Source organism: Callithrix jacchus, chromosome 2 (genome assembly GCF_049354715.1).
Source record: "Callithrix jacchus isolate 240 chromosome 2, calJac240_pri, whole genome shotgun sequence".
Classification (NCBI taxonomy): domain Eukaryota; kingdom Metazoa; phylum Chordata; class Mammalia; order Primates; family Cebidae; genus Callithrix; species Callithrix jacchus.
Window position 1 is genome coordinate 6932753 of NC_133503.1, and position 27069 is coordinate 6959821.

Consider the following 27069-nt stretch of genomic DNA (forward strand, 5'->3'; position numbering starts at 1 on the left):
GCTGTAAACCTCCAAGGTCGCGTTTTGTGAATTAACTACAGCCACCCACCCCCAGAGTGAGCCAATGGATGTCTTTCTGTTTATGATATCTCTGATGCTTGATGGACACAGAAGCAAAGGAACTGGGATTCCTTCTTTTCCTTTATTTTTTTTTGGAAACAGTCTCCACCCCCCCTGCCTCTGTGTGTGTGTGTGTGTGTGTGTGTTGCCCAGGCTGGAGTGCAGTTGTATGATCATGGCTCATTGCAAATTCTAAATCCTGGGCTCAAGTGATCCTCCCTCCTCAGCCTCCCCAGTAGCTGGGACTACAGGTGTGCACAACCTCACTGGGTAATTTTTAAATTTTTTGTAGAAGTGGGGTCTCACTATGTTGCCCAGGCTGGTCTCAAACTCCTGGGATCAAGCAATCCTCCCCCCTCAGCCTCCCAAAGTGCTGGGATTACAGGCATAAGCCATTGTGCTATGCTAACATTGTATAATAATATTACATAAATGGTGGCTCACGCCTGTAATCCCAGCACTTTGGGAAGCTCAGGCAGGAGGTTGAGGCTGTAGTGAGCTATGGTGGCACCATTGCACTCCAGCCTTGGAGTTAGAATGAGACCCTGTCTCCAAAATCATCATCATAACAATAATACATAAATATTTATTAATTGAGGGCAGAGAATGTTTCTTATTTGTTTCATTTATATTGCCCAGCACATAGTAGGTACATAACCCCATGCATTCAACATCTAACCAGAGAGACTGCTGGATTTCGCCGCTCCTCGCACTCTCTGTCTCTGATTCAACTGCATAATTAGGAATTGGCAGCAGTGGCAATCCCTCCCAACCTGGGTTTAAACCAATACTGAAAAGTTGTATTTGGTTGACTGTTGTCCTTCCAGGCAGATGAAATGGCAATTCAACCCTCTTATTCTTATCAACCCCTGCATGTGTCAGAGCATTTGAAGATGCGACGTGTGGGAGCTCCGGCTCTCTGGTGACTTCTCTCGATTTAATGAGTCTGACCTTCTGTGATAATCCTCCGTGGATGTCCCTGGCTCCCCCCTCCATTTCTGTATCATATTCAGGCTTCTGCCTTCATCAGCAAAAGACCAACTGCTCAGCTCAGCCTGTAGCATAATTCACAGCTTGGGTCTCAAAAATGAACTTTTGCTCAAATGGAGCTGCTCTTAGCATTAAAATTGGCCTGAGAGAGCTAGGAAAGTTTATCTTGGAGCCAGCATGGGGTCCGTTCCTCCAAGTCAAATATTTCTCTTTAGAACTAGAATGAGCTTCAGTGTGGCACTACCAACGGCTTTCTGAAATACTGGGCTATCTTTAAACATTCGCATTTAGTTACAGTGCTGAAGGCTTTCTGGAGAGTTTTAAAGTCTTTTTTTCTCCCTGGTATTCTCCCCTCTGAATAACCAGGGTTTTCATACACACTTCCTTTTTATTTCAGGGCATGCAATCTCTGCTCAGGAGAGGGAAGGCATTAAAATAGCCCAATACCAGGCTAATCAAACAGCTATTTACCTTCAGTCTGTCCTCATAGGATTTTCTGAATGAGGTAGAGAGGCCACTTTAGAATGATCTAGAAAGTCAAAGTGGTACACCTGGAACTTCTGGTCTTCAGGATGCTGGGGAAATTCCTGGGAGTTGAATGTTCTCCTTTCAAATCCCCCAGCCCAGCCCGGGAGCTGTGTTATTTATTCTCTCCAGCTCCGGTTTCTCTCTCACTATTTTGAATAAAGACCTCGCAGTGTGTGAAGGAATGGCTTGTTTCTCAGGAGCATAAGATGAGATGGAGAAATTTGTGGCATGGATTTATTCAACATTTACTGATACCTACAAGGCCAGGAATAATTATATACACAGGAGATACAGAGATGATCAAGGCACCGCCACTGTCAAGGAGAAATCCACTGAGCGAAAGAGACACACACTCCAAGCAAGAGGTGCAATTGAGGCAGGCGTCCGGCACGCAGAGCGGGGACAACCAGTTCTGCTGGGGAGGATGGGGGAGGTTGCCGTAGAGAACAGGACACTCGAGCCAGGTATCTGAGAGTCAGTAGCGTTTCTACAGTTGCCGCAGGTTGCAGGGAGCTCTCTGGGAAGTGTTATGGCTCTTTGAGCAGGGAGTGTGAGTTTGGAGTGGCTTGACTACAGGTGACACAGGAGTGGGGCATTGGGTGATGAGGCTGGAAGGGTCTTTGGGACCAGATTATAAAAGTTATTTTGGCCAGATGCAATGGCTCACACCTGTAATCCCAGCATATAGGGGGCCCAAGACAGGAGGATTGCTTGAGGCCAGGAGTTTGAGACTGACCTGGGTAACATGGCAAAACCCTGTCTCTACAAAAAATGCAAAAATTAGCCAAGCATGGTGGTATGTATGTGTAGTCCCAGCTACTCAGGAGGCCGAGGCAGGAGGCTCACCTGAGCCCAGGAGTTAGAGGATGCAGTGTGCTATGATTGCACCACTGCACTCCAGCCTGGGGACAGAGTGAGACGTTGTCTCTAAAAAAAGTTTTCTTCACACTGCTCTAAGGAAATAGTCTCTTCTGTGGAACTGTGGCTATGGCAGATATGAACTGTCAAAGGATGGAATCAGGTTAGATTCTTAAAATGGTGATGGACAGTGGTTTGACGAGAGGAATGAAGACCAGTTAAGAACACTGTGACAGTAGATTTGGAAAAGAGGCCAGGTGCAGTGGCTCACGCCTGTAATCCCCACACTTTGGGAAGCTGAGGTGGGTGGATTACTTGAGGTCAGGAGTTTGAGAGCGGCCCGGCCAACATGGCGAAAACCCGTCTCTACTAAAAATACAATTAGCTGGGTGTGGTGGCCAGACTCTGTAATGCCAGCTACAGAGGAGGCTGAGGCAGGAGAATCACTTGAACCCAGGAGGTGGAGGTTGCAGTGAGCTGAGATCATGCCACTGTACTCTAGCCTGGGTGACAGAGTGAGACGCCATCTCAAAAAAAAAAAAGATTCGGAAAAGAAATGACAAGAGCCTCAATGAGATTAATGGCAGCATAGAGAGATGGGAGGGGGTTTTCTGTAGCTGCCAATTGAGATCACCATTCAGTGGCTAAGAGGGTGACATTGGTGGCAGTGGCCATCAAACACTGTGGCTGCTGAAGGGCTATGCGTCATCAGGAGTGACGCTGGGAGCTCAGTATCACAGTGATTTCTCTAGATGTGCAGGTGAGCGTGTTGGGGTCAAAAGCCATTGAGATTATTCTCTTCTGTGGCAGAATATTTACTTACTGCTTTTTCCTTTTTTTTTGGAGATAGGTCTTGTTCTGTCCCCCAGGGTGGAGTACAATGGGGCAGTCATGGCTCACTGCAGCCTCTAACTCCTGTGCTCAAGTGATCCTCCTGCCCCAGCCTCCCCAATAGCTAGGACTGCAGAAATGAGCCATCATGTTTGGCTAATTAAAATGTGTGTGTGTGTGTGTATATATATGTATATGTGTGTGTGTATATATATACACATGTATGTGTGTGTATATATATACACATGTATGTGTGTATATATACATGTATGCGTATATATGTATATATACATATATGTGTATATACACATGTATATGTGTGTGCATATATATACATGTATGTGTGTGCATATATATGTATATGTGTATATACATGTATATGTGTACATATACATGTATATGTGTATATACACATGTATGTGTGTATATACATGTACATGTGTGTATATATACATGTATATGTGTGTATATATACATGTATATGTGTGTGTATACATGTATATGTGTGTGTATATAGATACATGTATGTGTGTGTGTGTGTGTGTGTGTGTGTATATTTTTTTTTTGTAAGGATGGGATCTCCCTATGTTTCCCAGGCTGCTCTTGAACTCCTGGCCTCAAGTAACCCTCCTCCCTCCCAGGAATTACAAGTGTGAGCCACTGCACCCAGCCCATTGACTGCTTCTTGAATATCCCTGTGTTCCCCCACATTTTCCCAGCCCCCTGCTGTTGGATGGGGCCATATGACTATTTCTGGCCATGGCTTATAGGCAAAAGTGATTTATGTTGGCTCTAGGTTGAAGCATTGAAGAGCTGGCTCTTCCCTTGCCAGCGTGACCTGGAAGTGTCTTCTGGATGTGTAGCAGTAAGATCCAAGTCCCTGGAGCCATGAGTCGTCACTTGAAAGTAAACTGCCCTGGGGACTTGCCAGATCTATAGTGAACTTTGCATAAATGAGAAATGAATTTTCCTGTTAAGTCACTGAGGTGTTCAGCCCTCTTTTTTTCTTTCCTTTTTTTGTTTAGAGACAGGCTTTCTCTCTGTCACCCAGTCTGGCGTGCAATAGTATGATCATAGCTCGCTGCAGCCTCAAACTCTTGGGCTCAAGCAATCCTCCCATCCCAGCCTCCCAAGTAGACGGGACTACAGGCATGTGCCACTATGCCTAGCTAATGTTTAAGTGCCTTGTAGAGATGGGGTCTTGCTATGTTGCCCAGGCTGGTCTTGAACTCCTGGGCCCAAACAATCCTCTTGCCTCAGCCTCTCAAAGTGCCGGGATTACAGGCGCGGGCCACCATGCTCCATCTTTTGGGATCTTTTCCAACGCAGCCAAACCTGTCCTATCCTGATAAAAATCCTTCTCTAAGGCTGGTGAGGCCTGTGGAGCTGGTATGAGGCCAATATCTCTGACTGTAGGTTATTTTAGCTTCTTTACCACAAGCTGATGCATCAGAAGCGTGTCTGGAAGGAGCCACATGGCAAAGCTATGTTTATCTGCTTCAGAACACTTTGGTTCCCCTTGGCTGAAGAATATGACAGTTTTCTCAAGCAGGCAGCCCCTTGGGAGAAAAAAAATGATTATATGGTGAAATGCCAGAGTCGGTCACAATGCCAGAGAGATTGACAGCAATTCTTAGTACTCCTGGAGTACATGTCATCCCAAGAAAGCATCAATGTATTACAAGCCTCTGGGGGCAGGATGAAAGCTTCTCTGCTCATCAATAGTATATGCCTCTTGTCAAGCCCTGAGGCAGAGCAGCGGGCCTGGGTGGGAAGGGGATTCATAATGTGTTCTGGAAGATGAATGGTGAAAGAATCTGGGGGTCTGGAGAGGAGAGGACTTGGCGAGGTGGGGGGTGAGGGGTGGGTTACATGACTGGGTCTTTAAAGATTCAAGAGTTGTGATGAGAAAGGGAGAGCAGATTTGTTCCCGGTGGCCCTGCAGGGCAGAGTCAGACCAGTGGAGGGCTCTTAGGTGGAGACGGGTTCCAGCTCGAGAGAAGGGAGAACGTGCTACTGCTGGAGATGATGGAAGGTGGGTTGTTAGGGCTGAATCAGTGGGTGGTGAGTTCTCTGTCATCGAAAGTGCTTAATTGCCTGTTATCCCAGCACTTTGGGAGGCTGAAGGGGGAGGATCACTTGAAATCATGGATGCCAGCCGGGGCAACATAGGGAGACCCCATCTCTACAGGAAAAGAAAAAAAAAAACTAGGAGAGCATGGTGGCACGTGCCTGTAGTCCCAGCTTCTCAGGAGGCTGAGGTGGGAGGATCACTTGAGCCCAGGAGCTAAAGACTGCAGTGAACTATGATGGGCCACTGTACTCCAGCCTGGGTGAAAAAATGAGACCCTGTCTCTAAAAAAAATAAGAAGTAAAAATAAAGAGCTTAATTATAGGCTGGAAAGTCACTTGGTAGAAGGATTGCAGCAGGAAAAGGGAGAAATAAATACTACACAGTCCTGAGTTTAAATACTTGATCTTCCCCTTCTGCTTCTTCCACCCTAAGGCTGTGTGATTTGGGGCCAGTCAAGTGACCTTTCGGAACTGGTTTTGTTAACTGTGAATAATAAAAGTCCTGCTTCCTAGGAGTATGGCAGATATATCACAAGCTCCACAGTAGAACTTCACATTTCTAGGACACTGATTCTGTGCTGGGCACCATGCTTTGTAAATATCATCTTATCTGACACTTATAATAGTCCCATGAGATAGGTACTATTATTACCCGCATTTAACGCATGAGAAAACAGAGGGTTGGAGTGATTTGTCCAAGGTCACACAGCTAGAAAGTGGTGAAGTTGGGATTCCAATCCAAGTCTTCCTGGCTCTGGAGTCAAAATGCTTAATTATTCCATTTGTTACAGCTCTTCAAGATCAACATGGAAGGTGCATGTATTAGTTTGTCTTCACACTGGTATAAAGAACTACATGAGACTGGGTAATTCATGAAGAAAAGAGGTTTCATTGACTTACAGTTCCATAGGCTGCATGGGAGACATGGCTGGGGGGAGGCCTCAGGAAACTTACAATCATGGCGGAAGGTAAAGGGGAAGCAGGCACACTTCACATGGCTACAGGAGAGAGAGAGAGAGAGAGAGAGAGCTCAAAGTGGGAAGTGCCACACACTTGTAAACAACAGCAGATTGTGCGAGAACTCACTAGCATGAGAAGAGCAAAGAGGAAATCTGCCCTTGTGATCCAATCACCTCCCACTAGGCCCCTCCTCCAACCCTGAAGAGTGTAATTCAACATGAGATTTGGGTGGGGACACAGCTAAACCATATCCATGCATGTGGGCTTCCTTTGGGTACTATAAAGAACTGAGGTTTTATTTAAAGAGGCACATCACCGTATGAGCAATTGGTCTTGATGAAATTAAGCTTTCTTTTAACACTATGATTGTAAGCACACTTTAATTGTGATCCAGTCCATCAATATAGTTTGAATTATGTATCTCTTCTAAATCTCATGTGGAAATGTAATCTGCAATGTTAAAAGTAAAGCCTGATGAAAGGTGTTTGGGTTATGGGGGTGAATTCCTCATAGCTTGGTGCTGTCCTCACCATGGTGAGTGAGTTCTCATGAGATCTGGTCATGGAAAAGTATGTGGCATCTCTCCCTCTCTCTTGCTCCTGCCATGTGACATGGCTACTCCCCTTTGCTTTCTGCCATGAGTAAAAGCTCCCTGAGGCCTCTCCAGAAGTCATGCAGATGCCAGCACCGTACTTCCTATATAGCCCATAGATCCATGAGCCAATTAAAGGTCTTGATAAATTACCCAGCCGCATTCATTTCTTTTTAGCAATGCAAGAACAGCCTAATGCGTCTATCTAATCCATCAAATCCCATGGAAACTGTGCAGGGAAGTGCCTCGCAAACACTTTGATCTACAAAGCAGTGCCTTTTGGGATTTATTTCAGTAACGAAGCACTGAAGAAGCGTCAACTGTATTATGGTCTGTAGCATGCAAGTAAGACTTGAGAGAGGAGAAGCTAAGGCAACCTGCAGTGCAGGTGGAAGCAGCGCTCACAGGCTGCGTGGGATAGAGCTGTGTCCACCCAAAGAGTGACTAAGTCTTAAAGTAGACACCTAGGTGTATATATAAAGTAGACAAGGCTGAGGTGGGCAGATCATGAGGTTAGGAGTTCGAGGCCATACTGGCCGATATGGTGAAAACCCGTCTCTACTAAAAATACAAAAATTAGCTGGGTGTTGTGGCGTACGACTGTCGTCCCAGCTACTTGGGAGGCAGAGGCAGGAGAGTTGCTTGAATCCAGGAGGCAGTGAGCCAAGATTGTGCCATTGCACTCCAGCCTAGAGACAGAGTGAGACTCCATCTCAGAAAAAAAAAAAACAGTAGACAAGACATTTGTAAACCAAGGTAGCTATGACCCTTTCACTTGCCTAGTAGTGAGACCCATACAGGGAGAGGGAGAAGAAAAGGAAGACCAGTAGAGAAAACTACAAGAATAATTATTTTAGGCCAGGTGCAGTGGCTCATGCCTGTAATCCCAATCCTTTGGGAGGTCAAGGCGGGAGGATTGCTTAAACCCAGGAGTTTGAGGGTGGAGTGAGTGATTGCACCACTACTGCCCTCCGACTGGGTTACAGAGCAAGACTCTGACTCAAAAAAGAGAGAATGAATATTTTAGGTTTTTAGAACCCTAGTCTAGAGAAATTAGACTTTATAAACACACACGCAAATAACAAATGCGTGATTTTTCTGTGGTGGGGGGTGTTAATTTGCATTTCCTTCTATGATGAGGTTTTAGGCTGTCATGGGGTTCCCTGAGGCTGCCCAGCCTCCCTCTCTTCTTTCCTTCCTTCTTAGTCTTATGAAAATGCTCAAAGATACACAAAAGCAAAGAGAAAAGTATAATGAACCCAGATAGAAAGTTCTTTTCAATATCTTTCCTTTGGCATATTTGAAATAATTGCCTATGACGTTTAGGAAGATTTCATTTTGTGTAAAGTGAAGAATAAATATATTTTATAAAATTATTCTCAGGAGATATGTACCCACCATAAAACTGTAAAGATCTTCTCCTAACTTAATATAAATCAGTAAATCTAGGACAGCAATATTAGAAAGTTTCTGCTTTACATCTGCATTTAAAAAATCTGCCCTTCACGGGAATTTGAATCTGAGGAGAAACACTGGAAATACTTGTCGAGGCTAATATTTTTGGCCAGTTTATTATGATGCAAGACATAAGATACAACTGATCAATTATTTCAGTGAAGTAATCACAGTGATGGATTTTCCCCCCGCTAAGTTGACTGATGCTTTCACAGAATCAACCTATCAACCTTTTTTTTTTTTTAATTGAGACAGGGTCTTGCTCTGTTGCCCAGGCTGGAGTGCAGTGGTCCAACTCTGAGACCAAGTGATTCTCCCACTTCAGCCTCCTGAGTAATTGGGACTATAGGTGCATGACACCATGCCTAGGTAATTTATTTTATTTTTTATTTTTGTTTTGCAGAGACAAGGGCTTGCTATGTTGCTTAGGCTGGTCTCTAACTCTTGGCCTCAAGGCATCCTCCTGCCTTGGCCTCCCACAGTGCTGGGATTACAGGTGTGAGCCACCATGCTTGGCCAGATTCAAACCTTTAAAGCATGATTTAGACATAATTGGACCAGGAAGAGGAAAAAAGACATGTTTGGAGCTGGAGGAGGAATGCTATGACTGGGGTTGGTGGTTATCCGTGAGGCTCAGGCAGGGTGACCAGTATTACCCGGCCTTTGAGCCTCCACCTCTGATGGATTCCAGAGGCAAAAATAAATTTCTGGAGCTTGGCAGATGGTGGTGAAGAGGTGAGCATGACTCATAGTTGAAGCGTTAAGTGTTAGAGTGCTGCTTCTGAAGTGCCACTGGAAGGTGGTGGGAGGTGGAAGCTGAGAGGATTGAATCATTCTATTATGAAGACACATGCACACGTATGTTCACTGTAGCACTATTCACGATAGCAAAGACATAGTTAAATCTAAATGCCCATCAGTGATAGACTGGATAAAGAAAATATGGTACATATACACCAAGGAATATTATGCAACCATAAAAAAGAATGAGATCATATCCTTTGCAGGGACATGGATGGAGCTGGAAGCCATTATCCTCAGCAAACTAACACAGGAACAGAAAACCAAATACTGCATATTCTCTTTTGTAAGTGGGAGCTAAATGATGAGAACCCATGGACAAAAGAGGGGAACAACACACACTGGGGCCTTTCAGAGGGTGGAGGGTGGGAGGAAGAAGAGAATCACGAAAAAAAACTAATGAGTACTAGGCTGAATACCTGGGTGATGAGATGATCTGTACAACAAACCTCCATGACACAAGTTACCTGTGTCACAAACCCATACTTCTACCCCTGAACTTAAAGGTTAAGACTCCCCTCTACACACAAACACACACACACACACACACACACACACACACAGCCCCGCCACAAAGTATTATCAGGAGGGTGGTAAATTGCAGTGGCTCATACCTGTAATCCCAGCACTTTGGGAGGGCAAGGCAGGCAGATTGCCTGTGGTCGGGAGTTCAAGACCAGGCTGAGCAATGCGGCGCAACCCTGTCTCTACAAAAAATACAAAAATTTGTCGGGTGTGTTGGACAAAGTTTCAGGATGAAGCTAGTGAACCAGGTGAAGGTGTCACATCTGTTCTTGGTGTAGGTGTTCCCATCATAGGCTCCACTCTATGCAAATGTGGAGACCCTGAAACAGTGGTAGATTTCACCTGTATGGGACCATCTGGGGGTATTGCATAGAGCATGATTCTCACATCGCAGACCATTACAGCCCCTGGAAAGCTTTTAAAGATCCCACGCCCAGACCACGTCAAAACAAATCAGAATCTCTGCAGGAGGCACCTGAGCATCAGCACTGTTTAAAGTTCCCCAGGTGATTTCAACGTCCAGCCCCGTGAGACGGCGTGGCATAGCATGAGAGGCTGGGCCTGAAGGCACCTGTTCCATCCTGCCACTAGCACTTTATGAGTTATGCAACCTTGGACACATTGCTTAACTTCTCTGAGCTTCAGTTGTTCAGCTAGAATGTAAAGGGGTTGGACTGGCCGGGCACAGTGGCTCACGCCTGTAGTCCCAGCACTTTGGGAGGCCGAGGTGAGTGGATCACTTCAGCCCAGAAGTTCGAGACCAGCATGGCCAACATGGTGAAAACCTGTTTGCACTAAAAATACAAAAATTAGCTGGATGTGGTGGTGCACACCTATATAATTTCAGCTACTTGGGTGGCTGAGGCAGGAGAATGGCTTGAACCCAGGAGGCAGAGGTTGCAGTGAGCTGAGATCACGCCACTGCATTCCAGCCTGGGCGGCAGAGAGAGACTCTGTCTCAAAAAAAATAAACAAACAAATAAAAACTAATAAAGGAGTTAGACTGAACGATCTTGGTGGTGGTTTAAAAAAAATGGTCACAAAGTTCTTTAAGAAGTAGGGTTCTGGACTCTGGAATGGCTTGGTTGATAGGAAACAGCAGACATGTTGCTGTGCTGGCTTCCAGTGTCCGGCATAAGAAACAGCTTCTGCTTCCTGCCCTGTGGGACACTTGCTTCTGGAACCCAGCCACCTGGCCGAGCAGTCCAGGTCACACGGAGAGACCGTGCGTAGACAGTGACGTGTGAGTATAATACCTTTAGATGATATCGGTCCCAGCTGTTGAGTCATTCTCAGCCTTCGAGCCTTTGTAGCTGATGCCTTAGATAGACGCGGTAGAGCAGAGACAAGCTGTCCCCATGGTGTCCTGCCCAAATTCCTCACCCACCATGTCCAGGAGCAGAATGAACTTGATGTTTTTCTTTGTGAAGTTTTTGGATGGGTTGTTATACAGCAGTCTTTCGGCTTGTACATGTTAATAGTAATAGAGAGTATTACTATTACTATACAGTGTAGGGGAGTACGTAAGAGGGCAAACTCTGGAGGCAGATGGTCTAGGTTTAAATCCTGGCATCATTTTTTTTCTAACTGTGTGACTTTAGATAATTACTTACGCTTTATTTCTTTTTTTGGAGAGACATGGTCTCACGCTGTCTGTCACCCAGGCTGGAGTGCGCTGGTGCCATCATAGCTCACTGCAACCTCCAACTCCTGGCTCAAGGGATCTTCCCACCTCAGTCTCCCAAGTAGCTGGGACTACGGGTACACATCACCATACCTGGCTAATTTAAAAATTTTTGTTTTTGTAGAGATGGGGAGGAGTGGGTATAGGTGGGGGGGGGGTCTCCCTATGTTGCCCAGGCTGGCCTCGAACTCCTGGCCTCAAACAGTCCTCCTGCCTCAGCCTCCCAAAGTGGTGGAATTACAGGAGTGAGCCACAGTACCTAGCCCTACTTACCCATTCTAGGTTTCCCTTCCACCAACTGAAATGGGATAATTATAATTTAAATCATAGGGTTTTTGTGAGGATTAAATAACTTCATATTAAGGTGTTAATATTAGTGCTTAACACGGGCTTACGGAGTGAGTCTGCAGTGATTCTGAGACGGACGGTGATGAAGAAGGTGGCTTAGTCTTGCAAGATGCTTGGGGGTGGCCCGGGGTGGTGGAGTCTGCTGCATACACGGAGCGTGATGCGCATTTGCCTGGCACGCACTCCATTTTGCTGAATACACCCAGAGATACACATTCTTCTTAATGATTCAGCAGGTGTTCAAAGGCACCTTGGGAGTGTGTAGCATGTCTCTGGACCTGTCACTGTCACATTGCTCAGAAATTGGATTCTGCAGAGTGGAAACATGTGGCTTGTTGGCAAGGCAACTGGTTCAGAGCAGGGACATTTCCAGGCTGAGAACGCCTTGTCCATTGGGTTACAGACCTCGTAAAAACCTGTTTGTGTGTTTTTTCTTTTCCTTCCTTTTTTTCTGAGATGGAGTCTTATCTTTTGCTCAGGCTGGAGTGCTGTGGTGTGATCTTGGCTCCCTGCAACCTCGCCTCCTGGGTTCCAGCGATTCTCCTGCCTCAGCCTCCCAGGTAACTGGCGTTCGTGTTCTTTTTCGGATGCTCTGAGACATCAGGCCACCTCGAGGGGTGAGGGGAGGATGGCTCCAGCTGCACTCTTTTCTTGTGCTCCCTGGTTGCTAAAATCAAGCATCGGACCCAGAAAATGTAGGAAATGCTGGACCTGGTGGAGGAGGGAGGTCCTGCAGACCCCAGCGCTTCTGACTTCGGCCTTTTTGGCCTCCACATAGATGGAGACCTGGGAGAGGGTTTGTCTGTACTTCTGCTTCCGAGGTCATCAATTTCCATTTAAAAACCAGAACGGGGCAGGGCTCTGGGGTTCAGCCTGCAATCTCAGCACTTTGGGAGGACGAGGAAGGCAGATTCACTGAGGTCAGGAGTTCAAGACAGGTCTGGCCAACATGGTGAAACCCCATCTCCACTAAAAATAGAAAAATTACCTGGGCATGATGGTGGATGCCTGTGATCCCAGCTCCTTGGGAGGCTGAGGCAGGAGAATTGCTTGAACCCGGCAGGTGGAGGTTGCAGTGAGTCGAGGTCGCTCCACTGCACTCTAGCCAGGCAACACAGTGAGACTGTCCCAAAAGAAAAACAACAGAAAAATCCCCCCAAAATAAAAAACAGTCTTTGTCTTTTTGAGCTCAAGTCAGGAGAGACATAGACAAAAAATAAAAAGTCTATGCTCAGAAACTGGATTCTGCAAAGTGGAAACACGTGTCTTGTGAAAATAAAGCAGGGGGGAAAGATGGACACTTACAGAGTGGGGGACACTTGGGTTTTAAATTCCATGGCAGGGAAGACCCTGCTGAGCGGGTGACATTGGAATCAAGACTTGAAAGAGGTGAAGAAGTGAATCACGACGTTGCCTGGAAGAAAAACCTTCCAGGCAGAAGCTCGCAGCCGTGTAAACGCCGGGGGAGTGCTCCTGCCGTGTTTGAGAAGACAACAACGAGGCAGGTGGAGCTGGCCTGGCGTGGGTGAGGAGGAGGCAGAAGGGAATGAGGGAACCGGCGCTTCAGAACCAGATGTCTGTCACCTTGTGGGTCATTCCAAGAACTGTGGCTTTGACTCTGAGTGAAATGGGAAGCCCCCGGAAGGTTTAGAGCCGCGGAGGGATAGGATCCCATTGAATTTTTAAAAGTTGAATTAAAAAAATTAAAAACGGCTTCATTGACATGAAAGCGACATAGGGTAAAGGGCATTTATTTATTTCTTTTTTAAGCTGTAGATTTAATGGTCATGACTTAATGTGCTTGGAGAAAAATTTACACCTGTGAGGCCATGATGCGGTGATGACGACCGGGGTGGTTGTGGTGGGGACGATGAGAACACGAGCGATCTGGGGGGTCTCTTGAAGCTGGGACAAATGGAATGTTCTGATGGATTGGATGAGGGACGTAAAACAAGGGGAGTAAGCAAAGAGATTCCAGCAGAAGGAGGATTTTACCCTCACACGAGACTGGCAGGCAGCTGGCCGGACAGGTGAGGGCAAAGACATGGGGCCCCGTGTTTGAACTATTGGGTTTGAGGTGCCTATTGGCATCCCAAATGGAATAGGCCTTTGGACCTCGGAATCTAAGCTCAGTGTGATTCAGCCTCTGGTCACGCTGGGTTCTGTGTTATCTCCTGATATTTCTCTTCGGGATTTATGTCCTCCCCTGAACTTGTCACTTCCTTTTTGGAGCCATGTACTTACTCACTACACACATTCTGAGTCATGTAGGCAGTTGTTCAGGACTGAAGCTCAACGTGGATCAGCTACGTTTCTGTCTCTCCGAGACACATATCTTGATTTGTCCTTCGCAAGCCCGTGACAATGCAGGAGCTGAGAGTGAAGTCACTTTCCATGCATGGCTTTGGAGTGGGTAGACATTTTCAAACTTGGCTGACTTTTGGGAAAAAAAAGCCTAAGGCTGCCTCTAGGTCGGTCTGTCGTTATCCTGAAGCCTGTCCCTCTGGTGATTTTCATTTTTCTTCATTTGTAGATTTAAAGGAATCTGGGGATCAGTTGCTGTCCAACACTTCCTGGCTATTGACCACATCGCAGAAGGGAGGAGTAACCACCTGCTCCTTGGTCCTGCAGCTCAAAGCAGCTTCTTGGAAGGTTACTGGTTTTTGTTATTTTAAAAAATGTATTATTTATTTTTTAAAAGTTTTTATCTCTATAGGTTATTGAGGAACAGGTGGTGGTTGGTTACATGAGTCAGCTGTTAGTGGTGATGCGTGAGATTTGGGAGCACCCATCACTGAGCAGTGGATACTGCACCCAATTGGTAGTCTTTTGTCCCTTACGTTCCTCCCACTCTTCCCCGCTGAGTCCCAGAGTCCACTCTGTCATTCTTCTGCCTCTGCATCCTCACAGCTCAGCTCCCACGTATGAGTGAGAACATACGGTGCTTGGTTTTCCATTCCTGAGTTACTTCACTTAGAATAATAATCTCCAGTCCCATCCAGGCTGCTGTGAGTGCCATTCATTCATTCCTTTTTATGGCGGAGTAGTATTCCATCATATATATGTACCACAGTGTCTTCATCCACCCGTTGATTGATGAGCCTTCAGGCTGGTTCCACATTTTTGCAATTGTAAATTGTGCTGCTATAAACATGCGCGCGTGATTATCTTTTTCCTATGCTGGCTTCTTTTCGTCTGGGTGGATGCCCAGTAGTGGGATTGCTGGATCAAATGGTAGTTCTGCTTTTAGTTCTTTAAGGATTCTCCATACTATTTCTGGAAGGTTCTGTTCATCTAGATCAAACTTGGGTCCATTTCCCAACTATGCAGAGATTTGTTTTGTGTTTTCAGTATTGGGTTTAAGAAAAAGACTTAATTTTTTTTTTTTTTTTTGAGACAGGGTCTTGCTTTCTTGTCCGGGTTGAACTGTAGTGGCACAATCATAGCTCAGTGCGACCTAGAACTCCTGGGCTTAAGCAATCCTTCCCCTTCAGCCTCCCCAGTAGTTGGGACTACAGGCAGGCACCACCATGCCTGGCCAAGGCAAAGACTTCATCTTTAAGGAATATCGAATAACCAGCACTGGTATGTTATTGAGGCCAATAAATGCCTCTTTGGTTCTCTGGGCAAGTGAAGCAGTGCCATCAGCTGGCTCGTCCCACACACCACATGGTGTCCCCAGGGCAGATGTATGCTGGGTTTATTATTTCAAATATCTTAGATGCAGAGATCCCAGATGTAATATTCGGCTTCCCGGAAGGTGCCAATTCATTAGAGTAGCTTTTGGTATCCTTTAATTTTCTTTCCCAGCAGATCTCTACTTGCACTAGAACCAAATTATTTCCAAAAAGAAAAGTGATTTATACACCTCCCTTGTTCATGCAGTGGCAGTCTTCATTATTCCTTCTCCTTCTAGTCCTTCATCCACTTCTCATCGTGTTTACATTGTTATAAGCCCTTGAGTATGTGCATTTGAAGTGATATAGTTTTATATTATCATTATTCTTTTTTTTTTTCTTTGACACAGGGTCTTGCTCTGTCGCCCAGGCCGGAGTGCAGTGGTGTGAGCTCTGCTTACTGCATCCTCGATCTCCTGGGCTCAGTCATCCCTCCCACCAGCTGAGACAACAGGCATGTGCCACCATACCCAGCTGATTTTCGTATTTTTGTAGAGGTAGGGTTTCGCCGTGTTGCCCAGGCTGGTCTCAAGTGACCCGCCTGTCTCCGTCTCCCAAAGCGCTGGGATTATAGGTGTGAGGCACTGCGTCCAGCCTGAAGAGTTTTACCCAGTACTCATAATCACTCTTTAGGTACTATTATTAGCCGCATTTTATAGATGAGGAAATGAGGCATGTATGTATACACACACACACACACACACATGAACACACATAAATACATAGAAATATACACACATATATATAAATTTACTTTTCTTGTTAGAAATGACATTGGAAAGAACACCTCATGCAGCTTTATTTTTTTTTTAATCTTTAAAAATTCCTCAGGATAAAGGGGTATTATGGAATTTTAAGATGATCCCTGATGTCCAATAGTGTATGAGTCAACTTGCTTTACCGCAGTGTTGTAATACTAGGTAACTCTTAAAATTCTCCTAATGTAGGAGGCCGGGCGCCGTGGTTCATGCCTGTAATCCCACCACTTTGGGAGATTGAGGCGGGTGGATCACTTGAGGCCAGGAGTTTGAGACCAGACTGGCCAGCATGTCTCTACTAAAAATACAAAAAATACAAAAAATTGCCAGGTGTGGTGCATACACCTGTAATCGCAGCTACTAGGGAGGCTGAGACATGAGAATCGCTGGAGCCTTGCAGGTGGAGGTTGCAGTGAGCCGAGACTGCAACACTGCACTCCAGCCTGGGCGAGAGAGGGAGACTCTGTCTCAAAAAACAAAACAATGATCTTAACGTAGTGAGTGTAAAATGCTCCCACGGTGTCCGTGCGGGCATTTCTTTGATCGCAGCAAAGTCAAGCATTTTTTCACATGCTTGTTTACCGACAGTATCTCTTTTTACGTGAATTGCCGTCTCAAGTTCTTTGCCAGTTTATGCAGTAGAGACTCAATTTTTTTTTTTTTTGTATCAACATGTGTAAAGTTCTTTTTGTTTTTTCAGATGGAGTTTCACTCTTGTTGCTGGGGCTGGAGTACAATGGCACCATCTCGGCTCACTGCAACCTCCACCTCCCTGGTTCAAGCGGTTCTCCTGCCTCAGTCCCCCGAGTAGCTGGGATTACAGGTGCCTGCCACCACACCCAGCTAATTTGATATTTTTAGTAGAAACAGGGTTTCACCGTGTTGGCCAGGCTGGTCTCAAACTCCTGACCCTCAGGCGATCCACCCGCGTGGGCCTCCCAAAATGCTGGGATTACAGGCGTGAGCCACCGCACCCAGCCCAACATGTGTCAGTTCTTTACATAACACAGAACTTTTCGTTATATTTGCTGTGAACATTTTCTCCAGATAGTTTTCCTTGATTTTAGCTTTGGGAGTTTTGTCAGGCAGTTGTTTACTTTGATGACATACAAACCATCCTCTCCGATTCCTTTCCACATGAAGTTACCGCCTTTTGTGCTATCGCATTAGCCGCACATATGCTGAAGTTGGAACAGTGCAGTGGAGATTAGCTCAGCCCTGGCATCGGGATGACACAGATTTATAAAGTAGTTCATATTTTTTGTAGTATAAAAATTATGGCCGGGCGCAGTGGCTCACGCCTGTATTCACAGCACTCTGAGAGGTCGAGGCAGATGGATCACCTGAGGTCAGCAGTTTGAGACCAGCCTGGCCAACATGGTAAAACCCTGTCTCTACTAAAAATATAAAAATTAGCTGGACATGGTAGCACATGCCTGTAGTCCCAGCTACTCGGGAGGCAAGAGAAGCGCTTGAACCTTGGAGGCAGAGGTTGCAGTCAGCCAAGACTGCACCATTGCACTCCAGCCTGGGCAACAAGAGTGAAATTCTATCACACACACAAAAAAAATTGTATCTCAGTGACGCTGTTACAACACCCTCCTCCCCACAAAAAACTTATCATCTCTCTGAAGATTTGAAGCAGTAAAATTCCTTTTTAGAGGTGAGAATTTTCTTTAAGCTTTTCTCATCTGTATTCATGTTATCTGTGCCCGTAATTTTCTTTTAGTGTGTTTTATCTTTATCAGGCTTTGGGAAGAAGTTCATGCTTGCCTAATAGACATAAAGGTACTCATCTCGTTTTGCACTTTTTTTCTTTTTTTAGACAGGGTCTCACTGTATCACCCAGGCTGAAGTGCAGTCTGGTTAATTCTTGTATTTTTAGATGTTTTTTGGTTTGTTTTTTTTTTTTTTTTTTTTTTGAGACGGAGTTTCGCTCTTGTTACCCAGACTGGAGTGCAATGGCGCGATCTTGGCTCACCGCAACCTCCGCCTCCTGGGTCCAGGCAATTCTCCTGCCTCAGCCTCCCGAGTAGCTGGGATTACAGGCATGCGCCACCATGCCCAGCTAATTTTTTGTATTTTTAGTAGAGACGGGGTTTCACCATGTTGACCAGGATGGTCTCGATCTCTTGACCTCGTGATCCACCCTCCTCGGCCTCCCAAAGTGCTGGGATTATAGGCTTGAGCCACCGCGCCCGGCCAAGATGGGTTTTGCCACGTTGCCCGTGCTGGTCTCAAGCTCCTGAGCTCAAGCAGTCCGCCTACCTGGGCCTCCCAATGTGCCTGGATTATAGGTGTGAGCCACCGCACCAAGCCCACTCTGTATGTTTTATACAACGTGAAAATTATCTATTTCTTAAACACACAAAAATTGTGCTGGTGGAAACAATGGAACCAACTGGAGCCTTGGGATTGTTATTGGATGATTTTCTCAATTTTTTTCTCAGTTGTTATTTTGTTTGGGTTTATACTTAGATTATTTTTGGTATATCTGTATCTTTCTAGAAATTATTTATTTCATCAAGGATTTCAGTGTATTAGTCTAGAAGAATGCATAACATTCTCTTTGGATTTAGGGGAAAAACTATTTTCTATAAATTGTCCTATCTCCTTTCTCATTTCTAATTAAAAATATTCCCTTAATTAAATTTGTCAGAGGTTTGTTTATTTTAGTCATCTTATCAAAAAACCAGCTTTTGAACTCACTTATCATTTTACTCCTTTATGTTGTACAATGTATTTATTTCAGCTTTTATCTTTATTTACCACCTCTTGTAAAATTGTTTTTCTGCTTAACTTTAAACGACAGGCTTTGTTAATATCAGCTTGGATAATCCCAGCCTGAATACCATTCTGATGCCTGACTCTGGTGGGGGGAGAAGCTGATGGATTATCATTGTATGTTTATCAATCAGGCACCAGTGAGGACCACAGTGCCCACACTAGCTGATTCAATAGAAGAAATTCAGATACAGGGAACTAGTTGTCAGATATCGGAAGAGCTGAAAGTCAAGTGGGCTAGTGAGTCATTGCAGAGATGAGCAACAGCAGCAAGCTGTGACTCCCCACCCACACACAGCTGGAGGGACTGAAGGCAGAGGGAATGTCACCAGACGCCAGGAGCTGGGATACATGCTGAAATCCAGCACAGATCTCATGAGCCACCCAGAAGGCAGAGATGGGGCAAGGGGCGGGGAAGAAAAGGAATGAGGGAGGAATAACTTTAACTTTTCCTACTCCTCTCCCTGCAGTCTCCTGCCAGTGCCACTCTTTGGTGGAAATTCACCAGAAGTCAGTTGGTCAAAAAGGCTAAGAAATGTAATTTGCATGAGTCAGGCCCCTGTGATAGGAGCAGAACCAGGGAGGGCAGACAGCCTGAGAATAGATCATGATCAGCAGGCACTTTGCACTTAAATGCAGGTTAGGTCAGAAGGCTTTGTGATGCTACACTGTCTTCCTCTATTTGTGCTGCTATAACAATACAACCGATTGTGTAATTTATAAAGAGCAGAAATTTATTTCTCACAGCTCTGGAGGCTGGGAAGTCCAAGTCAGTGTGCTGGCATCTTGTGTGGGCCTTCTTGCTGTGTTCACACATGGCAGAAAGCAGAACGGCAAGAGAGAGCAGACCCACTCCTGCAAGCCCTTTTGACAGTGGCTTTAATCCATTTACAAGGGCAGATCCCTCATGACTAAATGCCTCCCAAAAGGCCCCACCTCCCAGCACTGTTGCATGGGGATGAAGTTTCCAACATGTGAATTTTGGAAGAGACACATCCAAACCATAGCATTCACAGATGATAGAGCTAGCAGCAGGATGCTGTAAACATCTTCACTAAGTCCTGCTGGGTCCTAACTTCTGGACTCCTTCCTTATTCTCTCTTCTCTCCTCTTCTTTGCAATACTCAGCTAAGCCATTTAAAAGAGGTAAGTCAGGTTTTTGCTCGGGTTCTTCCCTGTCAGCTCTGTTTCCTTTGGCCATTGTATCCAAAGCCTTGCTTTTTTTTTTTTTTTTTTTTAAACAAAACCACGTTTATTTTCGTCTTCAGAGAAGAAACTCTTTTCTTCTTTTTCCAGGATAATCATGATTAACTTACAAAAATGGGTACACATCTTCAAAGCCCTTCCCTTTAATGGGAAACTTAGCTTTATAGGATTTAAACAGTAAGTGAAAAAAAAATTCTATTTTCTTGTCGTTATAAGACAAAACAGAATCTAGTGTAAGTCAAGGAAACTCATTAACACTTCAGGTCCTTCTCCTCCAGGAACCAGCATTGTTATTTTATTTCTATTTAGCAAAATCGTATCTAATTTAGTAATTTTTCTTCCTTCTGGTGTAATTTCAAACTCAGTGACATCTTCCAGTACCGTATTGACAAAGTCGTCAAATCCTAGAAGAGTACCAACGATTTCCTTATCACTCTTCAGTGTGAATTCTTGATCCTATACATTTGTCTACAGGCTGTAACGGCAGCAGCTGCGACAGGTTGGTAGTCGTGGTAACCACCATGGCCAGCCGGAAGTGGCCTGCCCCAAAGCCTTGATTTTAACCTGACCCTGTGTTCAGGGGTGCTCAGGTCTTTATCTCTAGTCTTGGCTTCTTTTCTTGGCTCTGGCCCTGTATTTCTAATTGCTTGCTGGATGTCAGTGATGCCTCAAAATTATTGCAAATTGAATTTCTGACATTCTCTTCTACCCAGATCTGTTTTGTGTCCTACATTCTTTTCTCAGTTGATAGAACCCCCTCTATCCAGGCATCAGAGCTGGCTAAGAATGGAGCAAGCCTTAACCCTGCCTTTCTTACGTTCTGTACAGGCATCCACAGAGCCGCCTAATTCTATGCCCTAAGATGTCCATGTATTTTATATTTTTTTTAGACAGGGTCTCACTCTGTTACCCAGGATGTGCAGTGGTATAATTATAGCTCACTGCATCTTGAACTCCTGGGCTCAAGCAATCCTCCCACCTCAGCCTCCTCAGCAGCTGGGACTATAAGCATTTACCACCATGCCTAGCTTATGTATATATATGGAGTCTCACTCTGTCACCCACGCTGGAGTGCAGTGGCATCATCTCGGCTCGTTGCAACCTCTGCCTCCATAGTTCAAGCAATTCTCTTCCCTCAGCCTCCTGAGTAGTGGGGATTACAAGTGTGCACCACCATGCTGGGCTAATTTTTGTATTTTTAGTAGAGATGGGTTTCACCATGTTGGCCAGGCTGGTCTTGAACTCCTGGCCTCAAGCCATCTACCCATCTTGGCCTTCCAAAGTGCTGGGATTACAGGTATAAGCCACTGCGCCCAGGCCTTAGTTAATTTTTTATTATTTATAGAGATATAGTCTTGCTGTGTTGCCCAGGCTGGTCTCAGCTTCCTAGCCTCAAGCAATCCTCCCACTTTCCCCTCCCAAAGTGCTGGGATTACAGGCATGAGCCACTGTGCCTGGCCTGTTTCTTCTTATTTCCGCTGCACCTGCACCAGCTCTGACCTCATTATTTCTCCTCTAGGCTCTAACAGCAACCTCTGAGCCAATGTCCTTTCCTCCAGTCTCCTCTGTCTCACTCTGTTCTCCACTGACACCAGATCAATCGTTTGAAATACAAGTTGGATTATATTATTCAAGGCTACACATTCCAAAGGTCCCACAAGTGTTCAGGATTTGCTGCAGCCTCTGCACTCTTCCCACTGCATCTTTTGTCTGTCTGTCCTTCTTTCTCTCTCTCCCTCCCTCCCTCCCTCCCTCTCTCTCTCTCTTTCCTTCTTTCTCTTGAGACAGAGTCTTGTTCTGTAGCCCAGGCTGGAGTGCAGTGGTGTGATCTTGGCTCACTGCAAATTCCGCCTCCCAGGTTCAAGCAATTCTGCCTCAGCCTCCCAAATAGCTGGGTCTACAGGCGCACGCCACTACGTATTTTTAGTAGAGATGGGGTTTCTCCATATTGGCCAGGATGGTCTCAAGCTCTTGACCATGTGATCTGCCTGCCTTGGCCTCCCAAATCTTTTGTCATCTTTTATACTGCCTTCTGATCCAACCCTGCCAGACTACCTTTGCTCCCCTGAGCAGGCCAGGTTCTTTCGTTTGCTGAACCTATGCACTTGCTGCTTTCTCCCGGGTCCGGTAAGGCAGCAGGGCTCACAGTGGGATCCCTGGACCAGCATCAGCAACAACCAGCATAACCTGGGAACTTGTTAGAATGGCAAATTCTCAGGTCCTACCCAGACCACTGGATCAGAACTTTTGGCCTGGGGCTTGGGAATCTGGGTTTTTTAAAAGCCCTCCCTCTAGGAGGTTTAAATTTAAGAGACGGTTGAGAGCCACTATTGTAAGGTACCTCCTCTAACCCTTGAATTCTACTCAATTGCAGATGTGAGTTCCACGTGGTCATTCCTGCCACCCTTGGACAGAATTAATTTCCCCCTCCTGTATTTTCCCCTGGCACTTTGCCAATATCTCTACTAGAGCTGTTAAAAACCAGTTGGCAGGGTGAGGTGGCTCACACCTGTAATTCCAGCACTGTTGAGAGGCTGAGGTGGAGTCCGGTTTGAGGCCAGGAGTTCAAGGGTAGCCTGAAAAACATAGAGAGACCCTGTCTCTACAAAAATAAAAAACAAAAATTAGCTCAGGTACACGATGGCCTGTACCTGTAGTTCCAACTACCCGGGAGGCTGTGGTTGGAGGATTTCCTGAGCCCAGGAATTCCAGGTTGCAGTGAGCTATGATTGTGTCACTGAACTCCAGCCTGGGGATCAGAATGAGATTCTATCTCTAAAAACAAAACAAACCAGTCTCACACACACACACACACACACACACACACACACACACGAGCACACCTGTGAGTAAATACAATACATAAAAATTCAACAAACCCTCACACAATGCTGACAGCCAAGCACTGTCCTGAACACTGCAAAAATTTAAAAATTCTTAATCCTAGCCAGGCATTGTGACTCAGGCCTGTGATCCCAGCACTTTGGGAGGCTGACGCGGGCAGATCACTTGAGGCCAGGAGTTCAAGTCTAGCCTGGCCAACATGATGAAATCTTGTCTCTACTACTCTACCAAAAATACAAAAAAATTAGCCAGGAGTGGTGGTGCATGCCTGTAATCGCAGCTACTCAGAAGACTGAGGCATAAGAATTGCTTGCACCCAGGAGGTGGAGGTTGCAGTGAGCTAAGATCACGCCACTGCATTCCAACCTGGGCAACAGAGTGAGACACTGTCTCAAAAAAATAAAAAAAATTCTTAATCCTAATAAAAATTATAAGCATTGGGGATGCTTTTAATAATCACTTTTTGGGTAAGGAAACTGAGGCACAGAGAAGTTAGTGCAGCTCAAAGCCATGCAGTGGGTAAGTGGCAGAGCTGTGATTTGGTTTCTGACACTTTGGCCGTAGATTTAAGGCTGTCAGTCCTGATTCCACACCGCCACTCTGCAGTAGGAGCCCTGTTAAAACGGTGTGCAGAGAGGCTGCCGGATGGGCAGTCGGTACCATTGTCCACTGCGGAATCTCTCTGTGGCACTGTGGGTGGCTATTTCTCCAGCTCAGGTGGCCTCCAAAGTCATGGAGTGGGGTTCAGATCAGGGCAGCTTGCAGCAGGCTCACGATTTCTGCTTAGCATTTGTTTTCCTATAGCTGCAGAAGCCCTGGGCTAATTTTCAGAAAGAGCTTACTTGCTTTGAGGGCCAGCAATCTCTTTCCTCACTCCAGGAGGTCTGAGGCGCCTGCTCAAGTTGCGGTTTTTAGTCTCGAATGAGTCAGACTATCTCTTGGAAGGATTTTGGAGACCTTTAAGAAGAAAATGCATGACAATATTCTCCCCGGGATAGCCCAGTCCCTGCCCAGAGAGTATTTGGCTTACTTGGAGATTTATGTAAGTCAGTTCCATGTCTGAAGCATTCACTCCCCCACTTCTGCTTGGTTTCCTAAAGCAGAGGATTTCGGCTGCGCGCTGTGGCTCACGCCTGTAATCCCAGCACTTTGGGAGGCTGAGGTGGGCAGATCACGAGATCGGGAGATCGAGACCATCCTGGCTAACACGGTGAAACCCTGTCTCTATTAAAAATACAAAAAAAAAATTTTTTTTTTTTTTTTTTTTTTGAGACGGAGTTTCGTTCTTGTTACCCAGGCTGGAGTGCAATGGTGCGATCTCAGCTCACCGCAACCTCCGCCTCCTGGACTCAGGCAATTCTCCTGCCTCAGCCTCCCGAGTAGCTGGGATTACAGACACACGCCACCGTGCCCAGCTAATTTTTCTGTGTTTTTAGTAGAGACGGGGTTTCACCATGTTGACCAGGATGGTCTCGATCTCTTGACCTCGTGATCCACCTGCCTCGGCCTCGGCTGGAACGTCATCTTACGCCAAGGAACATCTGCTCTTAGCAAATCCCCATTCTGTATTTAGCACTGTGCTCTATCGTGAAGGTGGGACAGAAGTGTACGATTGACTTGTGGGAAAGTCGGTATAGTTGGGGAGAAGAGCTAAGACACATACATGAAGAATTAGGGCAACGTGTGATTTCACATATTAGCATACAGTAATTACCATTAGAGCCCAGTGCCAGACTGAGTGATTCCAACAATTAGAGAACTGGGCAGCATGTTGTAAGATGTGGATTATGTGTTATGAATAGGAAGGATAAAATGAGTTAGGAAAAGCAGGTAAATGAAGGCTGGTATGGGCTGGGAGGCTTGAGGAGGGAGGAGATTCAATCTGAATAATGCAGAGAGATGATAATAAAATAACAACATTGGGGCCGGGCATGGTGGCTCACACCTGTAATCCCCCAGCACTTTGGGAGGCCCAGGCAGGAAGATCGCTTGAGCTCTGGAGTTTGAGACCAGTCTGGGCAGTATGGAAAAACACTGTCTCTACTAAAGATATAAAAAATTAGCCAGGTGTGGTGGTGCATGCCTGCAGTCCCAGCTACGTGGGAGGCTGAGGTGGGAGAATCACTTGAGCTCAGGAGGCGGAGGTTGCAGTGAGCCAAGAACGCACAACTGCACTCCAGCCTGGGTGACAGAGTGAGACTTCACATCAAAAAAAACAAACAAGGCTGGGCACAGTGGCTCACACCTCTAATCCCAGCACTTTGGGAGGCCAAGGCGGGTGGATCACCTGAGGTAGGGACGTCGAGACCACCCTGATCGACATGGAGAAACCCCATCTCTACTAAAAATACAAAATTAGTTGGGCGTGGTTGTGCATGCCTGTAGTCCCAGCTACATGGGAGGCTGAGGGGGGAAAATCACTTGAGCCCAGGAGGTGGAGGTTGCAGTGAGCTGAGAACACATCATTGCACTACAGCCTGGGTGACAGAGTAAAACTTCGTAACAAAACAAACAAACAAACAAACAAGTCTGGGCATGGTGACTTAAGCCTGTAATCCCAGCACTTTGGGAGGCCGAGGTGGGTGGATCACCTGAGGTCAGGAGTTCAAGACCAGCCTGATCAACATGGAGAAACCTCATCTCTACTAAAAATAGAAAATAAGCCAGGCGTTGTGGTGCATGCCTGTAATCCCAGCTACTCGGGAGGCCGAGGCAGGAGAATCGCTTGAACCCAGGAGGCGGAGGTTGCAGTGAGCCGAGATTGCACCACCGCACTCCAGCCTGGGCAACAAGAGTGAAACTCCGACTCAAAACAGCAAAAACAACCACAAACGAACAAAAATTACAACGTCGTACAAGGATAGCTTTACCGTGTGCTAGGTCCTCCTCAGCGTCCCTTTCACCAGTTCACTCAATTTTCACAATGGGTTTCTAAGGTTGGTCTTATTAACGTCCTCACTTTACAGATGATGAAACTGGGGCACAAAAAACGTAAAGTATTGTGTGCAGGGCCAGAGCTGGAAGGTGGAGGAGCTTGGATTTGAACCCGAAGTCAACCTTCAGTCCTTACGCGAGCCACTGGACTGTGTAAGTAGAGTTTGCTCTTTCCTTCCAGACACTTGGCAGAGCAGGGAGCGGACCTGGTTTGGGTGAGAGGGGACGAGGATGAGTCCGTGAACAGCAGAGGATGGGGCAAAGGGTAATGTGAGCAATGTGGTATTTGTCACCAGGGGCCGGGCAGATTGTCTAGGCATGAGTTCATCTGCAGAAGCTGGACAGAGAGGCAGAAATCAAGTGTTTGAAAATGAGAAGTGCTTGATTCTGGGATGAGGCTTCACTCTCTAGCTTTTTTTTTTTTTTTTTTGGAAACAGTCTTGCTCTGTCCTCCAGGCTGGAGTGCACTGCCTTAGCCTCCCAAGTAGCTGGGATTACAGGTGCCCGCCACCACACCTGGGTAATTTTTGTATTTTTAGTAGAGATGGGGTTTCACCATATTGGTCGGGCTGGTCTCGAACTCCTGGCCTCAGGTGATCTGCCCATCTCGACCTCTCAAATCTTGGGATTACAGGCATGAGCCACTGCACCTGGCCCCTTGTAGCATTTTTATCTCAAGCTCATTGTGCTTCTGAGTTCACCTTGGCAGAGGAAGAGAGCACGAGGAATCAAACACCAGCTCTGAAACACCTCCCCCTGGAAGTGACACATGTCAGTTTTTGCTTACGATTCATTGACCAAAGCCAGTGAAATGGCCATGACTAACTTCAAGGGAGTGGGAGGCAAGGAGAAATGGACGTGTGAGAGAAGACAGGATCTAGACTGCCTCTAAAACTGCTGGGGAGAGAGTGGGGAAGGTTTACATAGGGAGGAACTGTAAATAAACTCTACTGAGGATGCAGATTCAAGTGGGAAGAACAGAAGACATTTGTGCGCTGATGCGTCCTGTTATTTATTTATTTATTTATTTTTAAAGATACAGGGTCTCACTCTGTCACTCAGGCTGGAGTACAGTGGCATCATCATAGGTTACTACAGTCTCAACCTCGCGGGTTCAAGCGATTCTCCCACCCCACCTCAGCCTCCCCAGTAGCTGGGACC

The 27069-nt window shown here is 46.0% G+C and overlaps 1 non-coding gene and 1 pseudogene across 1 annotated transcript; one reads left to right on the plus strand and one right to left on the minus strand.

The window, feature by feature from the left end:
* The first annotated feature begins 17295 nt into the window (after nt 1-17295).
* Nucleotides 17296-17402, plus strand: LOC118151904 (U6 spliceosomal RNA). The gene has a single exon (XR_004740299.1). It is a non-coding gene; the product is annotated as a U6 spliceosomal RNA (small nuclear RNA).
* Nucleotides 17403-20324: 2922 nt separating this feature from the next.
* LOC100390449 (U6 snRNA-associated Sm-like protein LSm5 pseudogene) lies at nt 20325-20653 on the minus strand (annotated as a pseudogene).
* Nucleotides 20654-27069: the final 6416 nt, after the last annotated feature.